The following is a 17,026-nucleotide window of genomic DNA, read 5'->3' as shown; positions in this document are numbered from 1 at the left end:
TAAGCCACCTAAAGTGTGCTTAAAACTAGTTTCAAGTGTTAATATGTGGGACAATCTAGGAGTTAAGAGCTCCAGGAACCACATAAAATTAATGTGTAACAAGGGCCTAAGGGACAAACATCTGCCAGAAGACAAGAAATTGCAGGGTATGGGGAATTCTACAAGCAAAATGTCAGGTGGATGATGAATGTCATGGTAGTTCATTTATTTTCCAGCCTAACCCCAAATGACCCTCTACCCAGCCATTAGCTTACTTATTTTTATTTCTTATGTCCAGAAACAGATCAGCTGGACGTATTTAAACCAGGAGAGAGGAGTGGACTCTGATTCTAGCTCAGTAATGGCTTGGAGGGAAAATGTGAATGGTAAGGCCAACATTATTATTTTACCTTTTTAAACAAAATGCAGATCCTTTTTTTCATTGAAGTCACTTGTACAACAGGTTCAGGCCTCATTTACACTGGTATGAAGCCAAGGGAATACCATTGGCTTCACTGATTTAGTCTAGACTGATATTAAAATAACTGGGCACATCTACATGAGACACTTTACTGTACATTAGATTAGTCTAACTCTGAATAAAGCATCAGCATCTGCATGTGTGCGGGGCTTATTGAGCAGTAAATAAGGCTAATAAACCATTTGCTACTACCAACAAATACAGGTACTAGATTAATGGTACATTAGCTACTGCACAGTAGCTACAGCGCATGTGTAGACACTGTAGAGATGTAGATGCTGACTGGGAGCAATTTGCTTGTGGTCAGGCTAGGCAGCAGGGGGCCAGAGGGGCAGGGAGTGATCTACAGGGGTCAGGGAGTCGCAGCTTCAGTGGACAGCTTAGGATCACTGAGCTTGGCACTGCTGGCTTGGGATGATGCCCCATGGCCAAACAGCAGCAGTGCCTGCGTTCTCCCTTTTCTTTGCTTGCTGAGTGGGGATGGGGGATCTCTCTGTATACATTCCCAGTGCTGCTCAGCTCCCACCTTCCTCTGGGAGCTGAGCAGCACCAGGACAGGGGAGCTCTCCATCCCCATAGCAGCAGGCCAGGGACAGAGCTTCTGTGTACTCTCAGCCTTGCCACTGCAAACAGTGCACACCCCAGTTGTCTTGAGCTCCCTGCCCATGTCTGGGGGGAGCTGAGATCTGAGCAGTGCCAGGACTAGGGGGAAACACGGGGGAGGTAAGCAGTGCCAGAACCGGGGGCAGACGCACCTCCCGTCAGTCCCGGCACTGCTTACCCCTGGCATCTCCCCCAAGCTCTGTTTGGTAGGAAACTGTTCCCCACTCTGGGACAGCTCCCCTTGGCTCCTCAGAGCTCAGGCCTGACCCCTGCACCCAGCTTCCTGCCTGGGGCAGAGCCACATGTCTGGGAGTTCCTCCAGCTATGTGGTAGGGACACCTTGTAACAGAGCACAAGTTGTGCTCTGGTACTCAAAGGGGCACAGGCAAGCAGCAGAGCAGCCTGCAGCTGGATGCACTCCCAGTCAGGCACAACTGCCTGATTGGGAACAGGTCCCAGCTGTTTTCTATAAGAACAGGCCCAGCACAGTGGAGCCAACAGTCTGCTGCAAGCAGCTGAGGAGAAGGCATCACCTGGCTGGAGCTACTGGTCAAGTAACATCTTGGAGGTAGAGGAGCTATGGGGAAGGTGGAGGCTCCTGGTCCTGGGGCATGACCTAAAACTACACCCTGCAGGGCCTGGATGGTGTGGTAGGACTGCTGGTGGCAGGGCAGTCCCTAGGAAATGCCACACCTGTGCCTCCCCAGTGAAGGGTGAGTATGGGGCGCCAGAAAGCCTCAGCGCCCTCTGCCTTGTGGGTTACCCTGTGGAGGGGAAAGACTAGGGGAGAACACCTCAAAGACAGAGCAAGGGCCCAGGTTAACTGTATGGAGTCTAAGGCGGGGTCCAGGTCATGAAGGGGCCTAAGACAGCCAAGTCCACAATGAGGCTCGAGGCATATAAAAGGAGCCGGGTGTGAGGTTCCAGGGGGGTGGGATTCAGAGTCCCAAGAAGGAGCCATGCGTGAGGCTCCAGGGAGCAATGGAATTGAGGCCTAGTGTCGGGCAGGGGATTGAGGCCCAGTGTGGGGTGTGAGAGGACCAAGAGGGTCCAAGGCTGGGCAGGGAGCCCATGACAAATGTAGGGGCTGGGAGCCCTGAGTGAGTGTGAGTGAGAGCCCAGTGTGAGTGCACAGGGACCAAGAGTCCCGACATGAGGACGTAGGGATTGCGAGCTCCAGTGTGAGACCACAGGAGTGAGAGTCCTGATGTGAGTCACTAGAGTGAGGGTTCCAGTGTGAAGGCATGTGAGTGCGGGTCCCAGTGCAGGGACACTGGAGGGAGACCCCAGGGTGGGGTTCGCTATAGGCTGGGTGTTAGGCCAGAGAAGCAAGTAGGCCAGGTGTTAGGCCATGGATGTCATCTGTGAGGCATGGGACACAGTATAAGGGGAGATTCAGAGCCATGTACACCTTTGCCATCAGGGCAGTTAAATGGGCAGCCTCCTGCCTGGCTAACCCTGAGACAAGTTGGTGGGCAATGATTGGATCAGCCCTGGAACACCCATTTGTTACACACCGTGGTAGTTCACCCAGGCTGGCCTCCAGACCCCTGGCTTGACCCCTGGGGCCTGTGCCTCCAGCTGTCTGGCCTCTGGGCACCATGCCCCTCTTTTGGGCACAGGCTGCCCACAGCACTGCCAAAGACCCTGGCTCTGCCTCCCAGGGCCCATGGCTCCAGCTGTATGGCCCCAGTGCACCATGCCCCTTTGCTGCATGCATGTGGCAAGCCCCAACAGCACCCAGAGTCCCTGCTTGAGCCCTGAGGCCCTGGCAGCACCTGGAATGGCAGCGTCCCTAACACTGGAGATATCAGCCTGGGGTGCCAGGCAGCAGAGCAAGTGACAGGTGATCTCATCGTGGTCTGGGGTGAGGCAGACATGCAGGAATTTGGCTGGGGCACCTAGGCATATGCCCACATCTATGAGGCCATGGCAGCCCACATGTGGGAGTGTGGCCACAAGTGGTCTGAGTGGCAGTGCACATTAAAACGAAAGCCCTATGGGGCCACAAGGGACCCTGGCAAGGACCACCATGTATACTTCATCACAGACAGGCTACTGGAGCCAACACTGGGCCAGTGTTGAGGACGACTCTCCAGGGGAGGGCCTCTCATGGCACCAGCAGCAGGACCCAGCATGCTCCCCACCCTTGGCCTCAGCTGGCAGTGCAGACAGCTGGGGATGAGACCTGCCCCACCAACTCCAGCTGTGCACCAAATGGGGAGGCCAAGTCAGGGATGGGCCCTGTGATAAGGAGCTCCAGCTCCTCCCTGGAAGGGGCTTCTACCTGGGCAGCCAAGAACTGTGCCGCTGAACCCTGGGACACTGCAGGAAGCTGGACCACCTTGCCACCACCAGGGACAGAGTCAGACCACTGGGACCACCTGCCATGCCTGTCTAGTAAGCCCTGCACAGGGAGGAGGATGGGGGAGGAAGGGGGCACATATTCCCATGTGTGGCACATATTCCCAAGTACATGGCATATATTCCCATGTGTGGTTACCTGCCCACCCCCAGATTACACACCTGGAAACAGGGGTCCTGTGGAGGTGGGCCCCTTCCCTGCCTTTCCCCTCCCCTCCTCACCCTGCCTGGACAAGCTCCTTCCTGCCCCTCTGGATATTCTTGCCCTAACATGCAGGGAGGTGGGAGACAGTTCAGAACTTTATTGAGAAGGCAGTGGCCTCCCAGCTCAGCAGCCATGGGCCTGACGCATGCAAAAAAACTCATCAGTGGCAGCAGCGATCTCCTCAACCACAGGGGTCAAGGAGTTGTAGCATAGGCAGAGGTACCCCTCCAGGTGGTGGCGCACATTGCAGGGAAGCGTAGATTTGCCTGAGGTGCCATGGAAGCTGAGATCCCGGTACCAGGTTCTGAGCTGCGCCCAAGGCACCATAGTGATCAGCAACAGTGGGGCATAATGGATTGGGAACTGCTCAGTGTGCTCAAATAGCTCATAGGGGAGGTGCCCAGGGGATTTTCAGCAGGGACACACCTCAAGGAGAGACACATTGCCATCCTCAAGAGGATGTTTGAAGCCCAGAAGTGGCAAGCTACCTAGGCAGTGGAAGCAACAAAGGAGCTGGACACCATCCTGGTGGTCACCTTTGTGCTACCCCGTCCCTGGCCCCACCTGACCCGGCAGCCAGGCATGGCCCAGCCGAGCCCTTGACCTCACCCTTACCTACCCCCTGGTGGCCACACATGGCCCAGCACCAAGCCCCACAGTGAGTTTGGAATGAGGTCCAGCACCACTTGCAGTTGCCAGGACCCCCTGCCCTGCTCCTGAGCTAGGTCCCCTGGTGGCTGGGCCCCCCACCTGGGCCACTGCCTGATGCTTGCCTGGCTACCGTGCGGCCCCTGAGCGGGAGCTGCCTACAGCTGGGCCAGGCCCATACATGGGCTCTCCTGGCCCTGGTGTCATGGTGGAAGAGGGGGAGTAGGCTGGACAGTGCCTGCTCTCATCCCAGCCCACCAACCTCATAATGGCATCCACACCTGCAGTGGTGACACCAGAGACCAGGGAGCCAGGTGCCTCTTTCTGGGATCCGTGTCATAGGCCCCTCCACCCCACTGCTCCCCCCTTACAATTCAAAAAGTACATTGTACATAGTTGCACAGAAAGGGTTAGGGTTAGGGAGGGGTGTGTTGATGGTGGTGGTGGGGGTCTGTTATTGTGTGGTAGAGGGAAATAAAGTTTGGTCTTTGTTACAAACTGTCCATAATGTGTATGGTCTTGGGATTGCCCTGTGGGCCCGGGGCCCATGGACAACTGCCCAGGAGCCCTACTGCAGGAGGTGGAGAAGGAGGTAGTTTGGAAATGCCTTGCAGACACAGTGCCTTGTCCATTGCTGCTGGGGGAAGGGCAGGGAGCATCCACGGTATGCTGGCCTCAGGCTCCCTGAATAGCATTCCCTTCCCCCCACCCCAGAATCCCCTGCTAGTCTAAGCCTGCCCACAGAGCCCCTTGCCAAGCTGTGCCTGACACTTTGGAGTCCCCTGCATGCCGGAGGATGCCCCCTGAGCCCCTGGCTAGTCTGAGCCTTCTCCCAGAGCCCCCTGGCAACAGGGCAGCTGCAGCTGGAGCCTGCAGCTCCCCTTGGCTGCTGCTGCAGGGGGACAGAGCAGAGCAGGAGCAGGCCTAGATCTGCCTACTCCCATTAGGAGCCAATTTGTGCCCTCCAGGGTGTACATGTAGACATGTTCTTGGGGCAAGCTTACTGTGACTTATTTTACTGCGCAATATACTCAAGGTGCATTGATAGCACATATAGACGTACCCACTCTCTCCAGAGACATGACGGCATAGCACTGCATTGTTTCATTTTTAATTATACTGCAGTAGCACCAACAGGCCCTAGCCAGAGATCAAGGCCCCATGGTGTTCATCAGTGTACAGACATACTGTAAAAGACAGAACACCTTGACCAGGCTTGATCTTTAAACAGGGCTGGTCAACTTCTAAGAGCCAGGAGTCTTAACAGAGGGCTGCACCAGGTGAGTCTCAGACCCCTGGGCCACACATTGCACGGACATCCCAACCTTCCCTGACAACTGCACCTGCTGGGCGCCCCCTCCTACAGCTGCACTACATGCTCATGCAGCCCCAGGCTGACCCTTAGGTCCCTGAGCCACACTGTACCACACTGCACCACCCCCAGGGGCAGGGACAGAAAGCAGCAGACAGAGGAGGAAGGGGGAACCTGGAGACTCTGGCTTCTGTTGCAGCTGGAGTGATGTGGGGGGAAATGGCCTGGCAGGAACCTGAGGGCCACAAATTAACTCCTCATGTACCATATGTGACCCACAGGCCTCCAGTTGCACAGTCTTGCTCTGAACGATTAATCCTGAAAGGTGCAGAACCTTGAGCTCATGAACAGTGTCTTGAAGTCAAATGTATGTATTTCAAGTTCCATTTCAATGTTTGTGGACTTCAAATTATTTAAGATTTTTGGAAATTTTTCATTAAAGATTTGGGTTTTTTAACCAATTTTACCAGGTCTCTCCAAAGGGGGTTGGGGACTAAAGCCACTGGCCATTTCACTAGTGACTAGGTTTATCCCACATGAGACTGGGAATTACTTACAAGATCCTCACAAGGAGCTTTTCTCACAGTAAGAAAAGCCACCATTTTATTTCACTAAGGGCATGTCTAAACAAGATGCATTAGTGCACATTAACCTAATTTAATGTGCATTAAGGTTGCATGTCTACACATGTGTGCCCTTAATATGCATTAAAAATGGTGAATTTATAGATTTCACAGACATTAGGGCTGGAAGGGACCTGGGAAGATCATCAAGTCCAGTCCCCCTGCTCCAGGGCCAGGAAGTCAGCTAGTGTCAAACGATCCCAGCAAGAGGAGTGTCCAAATGTTTCTTAAAAGAGTCCAGAGTAGGTGCTCACACCACCTCTGGAGGCAGTCTATTCCAGGCCTTGGGGGCTCGGACAGTAAAGAAGTTTTTCCTTATGCCCAGCCTAAAACGGTCTTGGAGGAGTTTGTGAATGTTTGACCTTGTCATCCCTTGGGGCGCTCTGGTGAACAGATGTTCCCCCAGATCATGATGTATACCCCTTATATACTTATAGGCAGCCATTAAGTAATCCTTGAGCCTGTGCCTTTCCAGGCTGAAGGGTCCCATAGCTCTCAGCCTCTTATCATAAGGCCTGCTCTCTTGCCCTCTGATCATGCACATGGCTCTCCTCTGGACTCTCTCAAGCTTTTCCACATCCTTTTTAAATTGTGGAGCCCAGAATTGGATGCAGTATTTAGGCTAATCATGACTAAGTATGATACCAGCAAGTATCAAATTTAGGTACAATTAGTTAAAGTTAATTAACACACATGTAAACATGACCCAACACTAACTTTAGTTAACCTGAGCCCAGCTCCAGGGCTCCTCGTTCACCACTCCTCCTCCCCCAGGGCTAGGCTATTCTCTGGCAGCCCCGAGCTGAAGGCTATAAAAGCCAGCAGCGATTTTGTGCCCTGGGGGACACACATCAGGAGCCTGGCCAAAACTGCTGATCTGTACTGGAGATCAGCAGGCCTCGTGTGTCCCCCTGGACAGGCCACAAGCTGCCTCTGTTTGGGCTGTCCCCTCCAGAGCTGCTGCTTGGACACAGAGGAGTTTTGCAAAGAGCTGCAGCTTGCTGCACCCCCTGACCAGCCCTGAGATCCCACCAGTGTTGCTGCCTGCCTATCTCTGCCAGCAGGGCCAACTTCTCCCTGCTGCTGCTTACCCCCAGCTGTCTCCTATGCTTGTAGGTCCTGTGGTGAAGTGTCTCTGCCACACAGCTCCCAGTCCCTGGCCGTGCCCCTGTGCTGGGCACTACTAGCAGTCATACAGGGCTGCCCACACAGGGACAGCCACATGGTGGCCCAGAAAGCCAGCACAGGATGACCATGTCATTATCATCCTTCCCATCAAGCTTGCCTGCTTGCTCATGCCCATGCCAGCCACCAGGGGTCCCAGCTGGACCTGGAAGGAAGTGAATGACCTCATGGTGCTTTGAGGTCATGTTGATGTGCAGAGACAGTTCATATTTTAAGATAGCAAGTATGAATAAATCCAGTGCAAGGAGATGATGAGAAGAGTAAGTGGGAAACATGAAGTGGTGCTGGCTCCTATGCTGGGGGGTCTTTAAGAGGAGGCTAGATGAACACCTTGCTGGGGTCGTTTGACCCCAGTACTCTTTCCTGCCATGGTAGGGGGTCAGACTCGATGATCTGCTCAGGTCCCTTCTGACCCTACAAACTATGAAACTATGGGGTGGGTGCTTGAATGCCCATATGTTGGGCAGGATGCAGGGATGAGGCCATTCTCAGTTGGCACGGCAGTGCTGCATAAAGGTCATGGTCTTGTGGGCACAGTGGATGGCTGTAACCGTCTTCAGTTGGTCCGGTTATGCTGAAACTGCCCTTTTTGCGGGGATTGACTGAGCCCCTGTCCCACCATGACACTTCCAGTGACATGTCACTGGAGATGGGGACCTCAGGTCTTCAACACCCTGCCCTGTCCTCCCCCTGGCTGCTGCATCTACTGGCAGCTCAGGGAGCCCTGTTAATGGCTGCCTCACCCTCAGCACAGCCCCAGAGCCTGGCAAGCTGCCAGCCTTGCCAGTCCCAGACACATGGTAAGCCCTCCCAGTCCCCACCCCTGCCCCTGGCAGGCCTGGCCCTGGCCCCTGCTCCTGCTCTTGGCTTGGCCCACCCACACTCCCTTGGCCCTGGCTTCCCCTCTTCCCCCTCCCCCCCGCCACAGCACAGAGACATGCGGGACACAGTGCAGAACTTTATTGATCAGCCTGTGTCCCCACTGCTGGTCATGCACGGGCCTTTCATATGCTGAGGAAGGTGTTGATGCTGTCAGTCCTGTCCTCAGCAGCAGGGAGCAAGGATATGTAGCGCTTCTGCAGATGGTCTTCCAGGTGGCAGCAGAGGTTGTGGCGAAGCCCAGGCTTGCCCTCTGCACCATTGTAGCTCAGGGTCCCAAACCAAAACCACAGGTGTGCCCAGGGAACCAGGAGGATCTTCAGCAGCACGGCATAGTGTTTCACACAACCCTCAGCCTGTACAAACAGTCAGTGGGCTGCCAGCCCCAGGGGAGCAAGGAGGGACAGGGGGCTCAGCCTGCAGCTGCCAGGTCCCAGGCCAATTTACCATGGTCCCTGGGCACCTGTGCCTGGCCAACCTCTGATCTGAAGCTGGGTAGCGCATTGTCCCTGGTGCAGAGCATCTTATTTCTGAAACGTTGCAAACTCTCACAAAAGGTTCTGTCTCTTGCCTCTGCAGAGCCAACATCTGGGCACAGGGGAGATCCCACCAGCCTCAGAGGGGATGCCACCTTAGGTTTCCCACCACTGGAGCAGTCTGGATGCATTGGCTGCACCAGTGGTGCACCAGGGACTGGACCCTGCTGCTCCAGCAGCTAGTGGCAGGAGCAGGTGTGGCAGTCAAGGGAGCAGGCCTGCTGGGTGGAGGACATTGCCTGGGTGGAGGCGCAGGACCAGGTGCAGTGGGTCCGCTGAGAGAGAGCACTTAGGGCAGCTCCACCACCAGGGGTATGCTGGCCACCAGGCCATTGAGACCCTCCTGGCCCTGGCAGCTGTATACATGTCCCCTGCTGGCTGGCCCCTGCCCATGACCCCACAGGGCCTCTGGGCCTCACTCCTGCGTCCCACCCACAGCAGACCCCCGCCTGGCCCTGAGAGGAGGTCCTAGGGCACCTCCTGCCTGCCAGACTTCCTGGGATGACTCTCACCCCAGACCCATGGGGGAACATCCAGGGGTTGGGATGCTGGGCTTTTTCCCCTTAGCCCAGCCCCACCGCCCACATGACTCCCCCACTCAGCCAAAATATTGTAAACAGTTTTCAATATGTATATAGTTTGCCTCAGGTATATAGTTGTCTCCTGTTGCCTCATGTATACAACTTGCCTCTTGTAAGCAGGTTTTGTATTGTTGATGGGTGTGGAGAGTGGTGGAGGAGCACAGTTTGTTAAGGAAGAAGGGATGGGGGTGGGGGTTGTGAGGGCAATAAAGTTTTTTTGTTTCACTGATGGTGCTGGGGGTGGGCAGGGGGCTGGGGGGGTATGGGTGGTGGGGCAGGCAAGCTGGAGTGGGGAATGCAGGAGGAGGGGTTGGGCAGGGCCTCCCATAGCCAGTGCCTTGGCAGTGGGTGTGTGGCTTCCCTGGGGCCTGGGCAGGGGGGGCCTACTGGTGCCAGTAGGGCCAGCACCATGGCCAGCAGCAGTGCAGGGTAATGATCATCACTGGCAGGGACCAAGCTGGAGCAGCAGGGCGCTGGGTACCGCTGGTAGAGGCAGAAGCAGCCCTGGCATGGGCAGCTGTGGCATGGGGAGGCAGGGAGGGAGCTGTTACATGCTCCCCTTGTGCTGGGCACACAGCTCCTGTGCAGGGAAGGGTCCAGCTATGGATCAGAGCTTCCAAGATGGCTACCGGGTGCTGGAAGCTGGCTCTGGCTTCAACACGACTGCCGAGTGCTGACAGCCATGTGGCCGGAGGCTGGAGATACCCCCGGTAGCCACAGGAGCACATGGCAGGACTGGAGAGACTTCGGACTATAGTGCCAAGGGGCATTTATACACATACCTTTTTGGCCTGTGATGTACCAGAGATGCGCCGCTTCAGAGCAGATTCGATTAATGCGAAGTGTTCTGCGCCAGCTGTATAAGCAGCAAAATGTGCATCAGCATACAGAAAATGGCAGCAGCGCGCTTTTGAATGAAAACACCTTCTATGTGTTTTAGTTCAATAGCATGCTGCTGCCATTTTCTCAGTGCTGATGCACATTTTGCCACTTATACAACTACAAGCAATGCAATGCCAGGCACTTTTCAAAGTGCCCAGTGCTGCAGCACTTGCATGTGTAAAAATGCCCAAATGCACTAACTTTAGTCCCAAGTCTCTGCATGTGTAGACACCTGCCAAAAATCACTTAATGAGCATTATCTTAATACACATTAAATTTAGTCATGCTTATTTGAACCTGTAGACACACCCTAAAAGAAAGATCTTGTAGATTTTGGGATACAGTAATCTGATACTGAAGATAACAAATCTGAGCAATTATTTATGATCTGTTTAATCTCTGTTGCATGTGGAATAAATTTGGAAAGTCTTACTCATCATAAGCAGTAACAGACAAAATAGTCCACTGGGGACTATTTTTAGGTGCTATAAGGTATTGTAAGCCTATCAAAATCTGTTCCAATACAAAAACTGACCCATATAATGGTGCTGCTCAGTTTCTGGGATTGTGGGCTACCTGATGCCAGTTTCATTTTTCATTTATTAGATAATCTTATATTTTGGGCTGAACTTTTCTACTTCTCTGTATTGTTCAGTTTACTCTTCTATTTTTCCTCATGTCCTTAATGTGAACAGCTACAAATCCTGATGATCAGAATGCTAATCACTCTTGAACAAATTAGATGGGGAGAGTCATGTCAAGTAATGTCTCCTCCTAAATTGTACAACTGAAATTCAATCAGAGAACTCTGCACCTCTTTTTTGTGTCCCTTACTGTTTAAGCTTCAGTTCATTTATGATTGTGCTAATGTTAGCTCACTGCATTGCATAGGGAAAGCTTGAAGACTCACGTAAAAGACTGACCTACTTCTGTACTTTCCATCTTTGTAAATTACAACAATACCCTGTGTGCACTTTTGGGTAATTTGATCCTAATTCGTTAAAATTCACGGCTACCTTCCCCCTCCCCCACACACACTATGTTCAAACAAAATATTTGACCTTCTATTCAGTCACTGCTTACCTGGGTAGGAGAAGGAATAATGATTTTTTTTTACCCTGGGTATGTAGAAACTCTCTATTAATCTTGATAAAACTACCAATAATAGCTGTTTTAAGAAAGTCTCAGCTGAACAGGTACTGAATGCGTTGAAACAGTACTGCAGTAGGTAGACCATCAAAGACAAACCAGACCATCACTTGCTATAAATCAACAGAGCTCCACTGGCTTCTTAGGTAGCTTTGCAGGATTTCATGGTATTTCATGTTCAGGGCAATTAATGTGGTGCTACAGTAACCATTCATTTTGGCAGCAAGACTATTTTTTCCAACATGGTGACTACAGAAAGTGTACTTCAGAGAGCCTAGGTTCGGAGCTTCATCCTGCCATCACTTGGCTAGTGTACAAGTTAGAACTGTGTGTATATAAGACCCTCAGATACAATATTCAATTACATCTCAGATCTCAGAGCCCTTATCAGAGGAAGAGAAGCTTGAAGAAAAGAAGCTAGAGACTAAAAAGGAGATTGCAATTCTTAGGACTTAGACCTTTGTTAAATTGAAAACCAATTCAACTCAACTCCACACAAGAGACTGCACCTCCTTAGTAAATGTATCTCCATGAATAGCCTGACACACTCATCCTCTTTACCTTGTTCACTGGGTTCATCAAAGAACCTTAGAGACAATGGTGTCTACTGGCTACGGTGAGAAGATCTCATATTTATAAGTCTCGAGGCATTTACGTAGACTGTCTGTAATCTGAATACTCTGGCCCCAGTTCTGGTATGAATCTAGTGAAGTCTACAAATCAGTTGAAGCAGAGTTACACCTGGGCAGACCCAGAAGTATTAGAAGATTCAGGTACTGGGTATCTCATTTTCTATGCAGTTCAGTGACAATCAATTCTTCTCTCCTTCCCATTAACTTTGGTGAAGTCCCACATGCCTCAGCAGAACACCTCCTAATTTGCAGCTGGGTGAATATAAGAATCAGATTCAAAACACACAATTCCCTGCTGACGTAAGCAGATCTTGCTGCATTTTCCTTCCATGAAGAGCAGTGGCTCCCTAGTGATGGCTTTCTAGACATGGACTAGACCCTGTTCTGAAGAGAATGGGAGAGCAAATTCAGGGGCACGTGTGCTTCTTTCCTTGCATCACTAGTTTCATTCCTTAGCTCTTCCCTCAGGATTTTGCTATGTGAGCCCTTGTTGGTTGCAGGAAGAATTGCGCTTATCATCTATCCTTTGACAATGCTAGAGAATTGGTATCAAGAGGCAGTGTTTACTCAGGAGAGCTATCCTACCTGCTATCTGAATATGCCTGGAGGCAAAAAACCACAGATATTTAGGACATCTTTGACTGTTAGAAATCAAAGGTGAACCCTCCTTTTCTTTATTTTATTCATCCGTCATGATGGGTTTTGTAGTTTATGATGGCATGTGAACATATATTGTGGTAACCCAGCACTTATTTATTTTTTTACAGATACATATTTATCTCTCAGGCAAAGGCTGTGCCCACTTACAATATTCCTGGGTAGGTCAGTGTTTCATTTATAAAACTCCCTTCTTTCAAAAGTTATTTTAACTGAACTATATAAAAAAATTCACTGTGCAATGAAACTCAGTTTACAAGGTATATGACTGGGAGTGATTTAAAAAAAATCCCAATTAAACAAATATAGTTTAGTATTTTTTTAATTATCTACATGTAAAGTAAAATGGAGAGTTTATAAATATCAGATGGTTTCTTATGGATTTATCACTTTGATCTAAATATGCAATTGCTCTTTTGGCATTTTTAAAAAAAATATGCTAAAACATATTTTAAAAAAGAAAAATACCGTGGTTTTAAAACTGGTTACAGCAAACATACAATAAATTTAGTCCACAAATTTTATAAGGGTTATTACTGGCACAGATTCAAAACATGGGACCACATCGAAGTTTTTAATATGTCCACAGGTGCTGACCCATTCCACTGCTCACAGCCTATTCCATTTAAAAAAAGGCTGTATACAGTTCACAGGGCTAAATTCTGCTCACATTCACAACCATGCAACTTCACTGAAGTCTCATGTGAAATTTAATTAAAAACTACAATTTGCTGCTTTTTCCAAGAGACAAAATGGAAAAGATCATGGCCCTTGCTCTCTGTCTAGTGTATATTTGAGAAAAGTAATGGGCTTTATTTTCTTCCCAAAGGTCAACAGCATCTAGTTCTACTGGTCCAGTGGGATCACAGAGGCTCTACACTTAAAAAGCATGGAAAATAAATAAGAGGTGCAACAACACTGGGCTGTCAAATGAAATTCCTTCAAAATTCAGAAGGGGGAGAAGGGTCTCACATTTAAATTGAAACCCTAAGATCTGAATTTGCCCCTGTGATTTTAGAGCTGGGAGTGGGTCTGTTTTCCCAGTTCAATAAGTTATTAGCTCATCTTTGGAGTTTGGCTCAAGAAATCAAATACAAGCAGCTAGTTATGGTCCAGATATTGAACTTTTTATTCGCTTTTACTCATTTGAGTATCCCCCCTGAAGTCAAAGGGTATGTCTTCCCTATTGCTCCCAGGGACACTGCCCTCAAACATACCCCACCCACCTGCTTCTACTGCATACCTGCCAGCAGAGCTGACCCTGGGGGGGTTCAGGGCCCAGGGCAAATCAGCCTGTGTGGGGCCCCCTTAACACTGCATGGGACCATGGGACCCCTGCAAAGGGGAGGGGGGTCTCCGTGCTTCTTCCATGGTGCGGGGTTGAGCCACAAGCTCCATGTGGGTCCTGCGAGAGGGGCTGTGGCCGCTCTGCCTGGCTCTGCAGGGCCCCCCACAAAGCGTGGGACCTGGGGCAGTTGCCCTGATTCTCCATACCCTAGGGATGGCTCTGCCTGCCAAACTCAGGAACAAGGCAGTGATCTTATGCTGAGGGTATTCCCCAACCTACTGTTCTCAAGATCTCTGTCTCAGGCTCAAGAGAGGTTGTGGGGCTCTACCCTCAGCATGGCTTCACTGCTTCATTTCTGGGGTTGATGTGTGCAGATCTGGAGTGGGTGAGTGGGGCACAGTTTGAGAGCAGCTCCCCCTGGAACACTGCAGAAATAGTGTAGATGGAGCTGAAGGGATGAACCTGCAAGGTAAACCTGGCCCGGTGAGATTTCCAAAAATACTAGGTGGCATAAAACTTCATCTTGAACATCAATCCTTCAGGGCCAAACTTTCAAGAGAATAGCTTGGAAGAATTTGGTGCTGTAGAACCTGAACTGAAAGCAGGTCTTGACTTGTCTACCCTGAGTCCTGGTCTAAATCTAATCCATTTCCAAAAGCACTTTGGTCCAACTCTAAAATAAACACATCCAAATCCATGTTTATATAATGTCAGGATTGTACCACACACTGATGAAAGCCAGAGATCCAGCCTAACGCAGGCTGAGACAAATCTAGTGGATCATGCTATTGTTCCTCTCTTTATCTCACAATATTTAGGAAGGAGTATCAGCCCTTTGAATTTCCCCACTCATGTCATTTTAAAATCAATTCGTTTAACACTTGCTACTCTCCATGCATTGCCTTCAAACTTTTCAAGTAAGCACCATCTGCTGACAGATGGTGGGGGAGAAAAGTAGACTGTTACAGATTTTTTCCAAAAACTATGTCTAGCCACACAAACTAAACTCTTGTTTAAAATCAGGTCCATTTCTATTGTTGTTGATCTTTTAAAATTATTTTTATTTTGGTGGTTTTTCATTTTTTTGGTTAGGCCAATGATAACAGAGCTCTTTCTGGCTTCTCTTCCCTGCTCTGAGCAGTTTCTAAACTACCAGACAGGAAATTCTCCAAAGTATTGCAGCTGAGAATTGGCCCATTTTCCTGGAACGGAGATAAAATGGAATAGTTTTGTCAGGTTCTTCCTTTCAGATGTGGAGCCTCATAATAATGTATATGTAAAAGTCTTCAACCCAGAAATCCCCAGCAAGGACTAGTGAATGATGAAATCTCCTTCAGCAGATGAGTTGACCGCTGTAAAGGCAGCATCTAGAGTTACAGCTTATTAGTTCTGATTTTCCCTAAATATTTTCTTGTGAACAGTGTAATGTATCAAGCAATTGCCAGTGAAACTCCTGAAAGGAGAACATGACTTCAGCAGAATGATATGACTTTCCATCAAGCTAAAAAATATATTCATGAGATGATTTTGTATTTATTTACCTATTTGTTTGAAGACATTTTTTTCTTTTCCAAGTTAAAATTAATACATGTATCATGAAATGTCACATCTTATTTTCTTGAAAGTCCTAGGGCTAAGAAGGAATGCAGGCATGGCAAATATTATATTGGCTACATTTTCATATCTCTTGGAAGATTAGCTGTATGCTCAAGATGAAAGTAGAAAGCAAAACAACATGAATACGTTACTACTACAGTATACTGCAGGAGATAATTTTGAGCGATCCTTTAACATCCTTTCAGCCAGTTTTATTTTCCATCTGGGGCAAGATGTGAAAATGACAATCTCACTTTTATTTGTTCATATGTATCTAATCAGGCAGCTGGATTGTCTGAATGTGAATGAAGACCTTAGGTGAATACTGATATTGGAAACCAACATGAGGAGTATATCGGTTCCTGAACAAAAGTGTAATGGAAAAAGCAGATGATTACACATTGATTAGTTGAGTCATCATTGGACTGTGTAAAAGATCTAACTTGTTATAAAAATATCCAGCTCGTGTTGGAGACTGCATCTGTGAATTGAATGATATCAAGCCTTAAAGAGTGGTGTTGTGACTGGTGGTAATCAAAGTTGACAGACAACTTCTTATTTTATGGCTTCCTATAAGGTAGCTGTTTGTCAAATAATAACAGAGTAAGGGGCAGTCCCTGCCCTGAAGTGTTTACAGTAGCATTGACAGAAAAAACCTGAATCCTTACATTTTCTGTTGAAAAGGGACCAATCTTTTACATTTTTTCACAAAAAATAAACCCATTTTTTGGATCATGTCTACTTATTTGTTGGACAACCTAGACACATGCTTAGAGGGAAGAAAGAACTGCAGGACTTAACCCAAGGAAACACAGCAGGCAAGCAAGAGAAAGAACCTAACCAGGGGTCTCAGTGCACTGAGTATACTCAGTAGATGCTACTACCTGTCTTTGACAAAATGCTCTATCACTTCCCATAGCCTGCAAGGACCAAAGTTCTTAACATTTTCATATATTTTACATTTTGTTATGTATAAAGGTTTTGGGGCACTATTGCATTTTAAATGGTGTCTATGTACAAGGCCCACATTGATCGTCCAACGTATGTACTGATTTCTAATCCATGTCTATGTCCCTATCCACAGCAAAAGAAGATGCATACATACATACATTAACATATATATGTTTGTGTGTGTATAAATTCTTCTAATTCATATTTGTGTGTGTACACACATGTATGTATGTATGTGTATACGTGTATATACATGTCATGAAATACACCAGACATCTTTGCATGAGTGAAGCCATCTATTATGCATCAATTCATCCTAAAGCTCTCTATTTATTTTCTGGTTATACATTATTTTAATTCATATACACATATACATTCCTGTACATATAGATACATATAGATTCTATTTGGATTCCAGTAAGCCTGAGCCAATGTCAGGGTCCTCTAAAGTTAGCTCTAGGACTTGCAAGACATT

At 48.9% G+C, this 17,026-nt stretch overlaps 1 long non-coding RNA gene across 1 annotated transcript; it reads left to right on the top strand.

The window, feature by feature from the left end:
- The first annotated feature begins 335 nt into the window (after positions 1-335).
- Positions 336-15,951, top strand: LOC149868619 (uncharacterized). The gene is made up of 3 exons (XR_016441138.1): positions 336-365; positions 12,827-12,877; positions 15,883-15,951. It is a non-coding gene; the product is annotated as an uncharacterized LOC149868619 (long non-coding RNA).
- The last annotated feature ends 1,075 nt before the right edge of the window (positions 15,952-17,026 follow it).

This window comes from Crocodylus siamensis, chromosome 3 (genome assembly GCF_052110815.1).
Source record: "Crocodylus siamensis isolate JL-2025a chromosome 3, ASM5211081v1, whole genome shotgun sequence".
Classification (NCBI taxonomy): Eukaryota; Metazoa; Chordata; order Crocodylia; family Crocodylidae; genus Crocodylus; species Crocodylus siamensis.
This window is presented reverse-complemented; position numbering and strand designations above follow the sequence as displayed.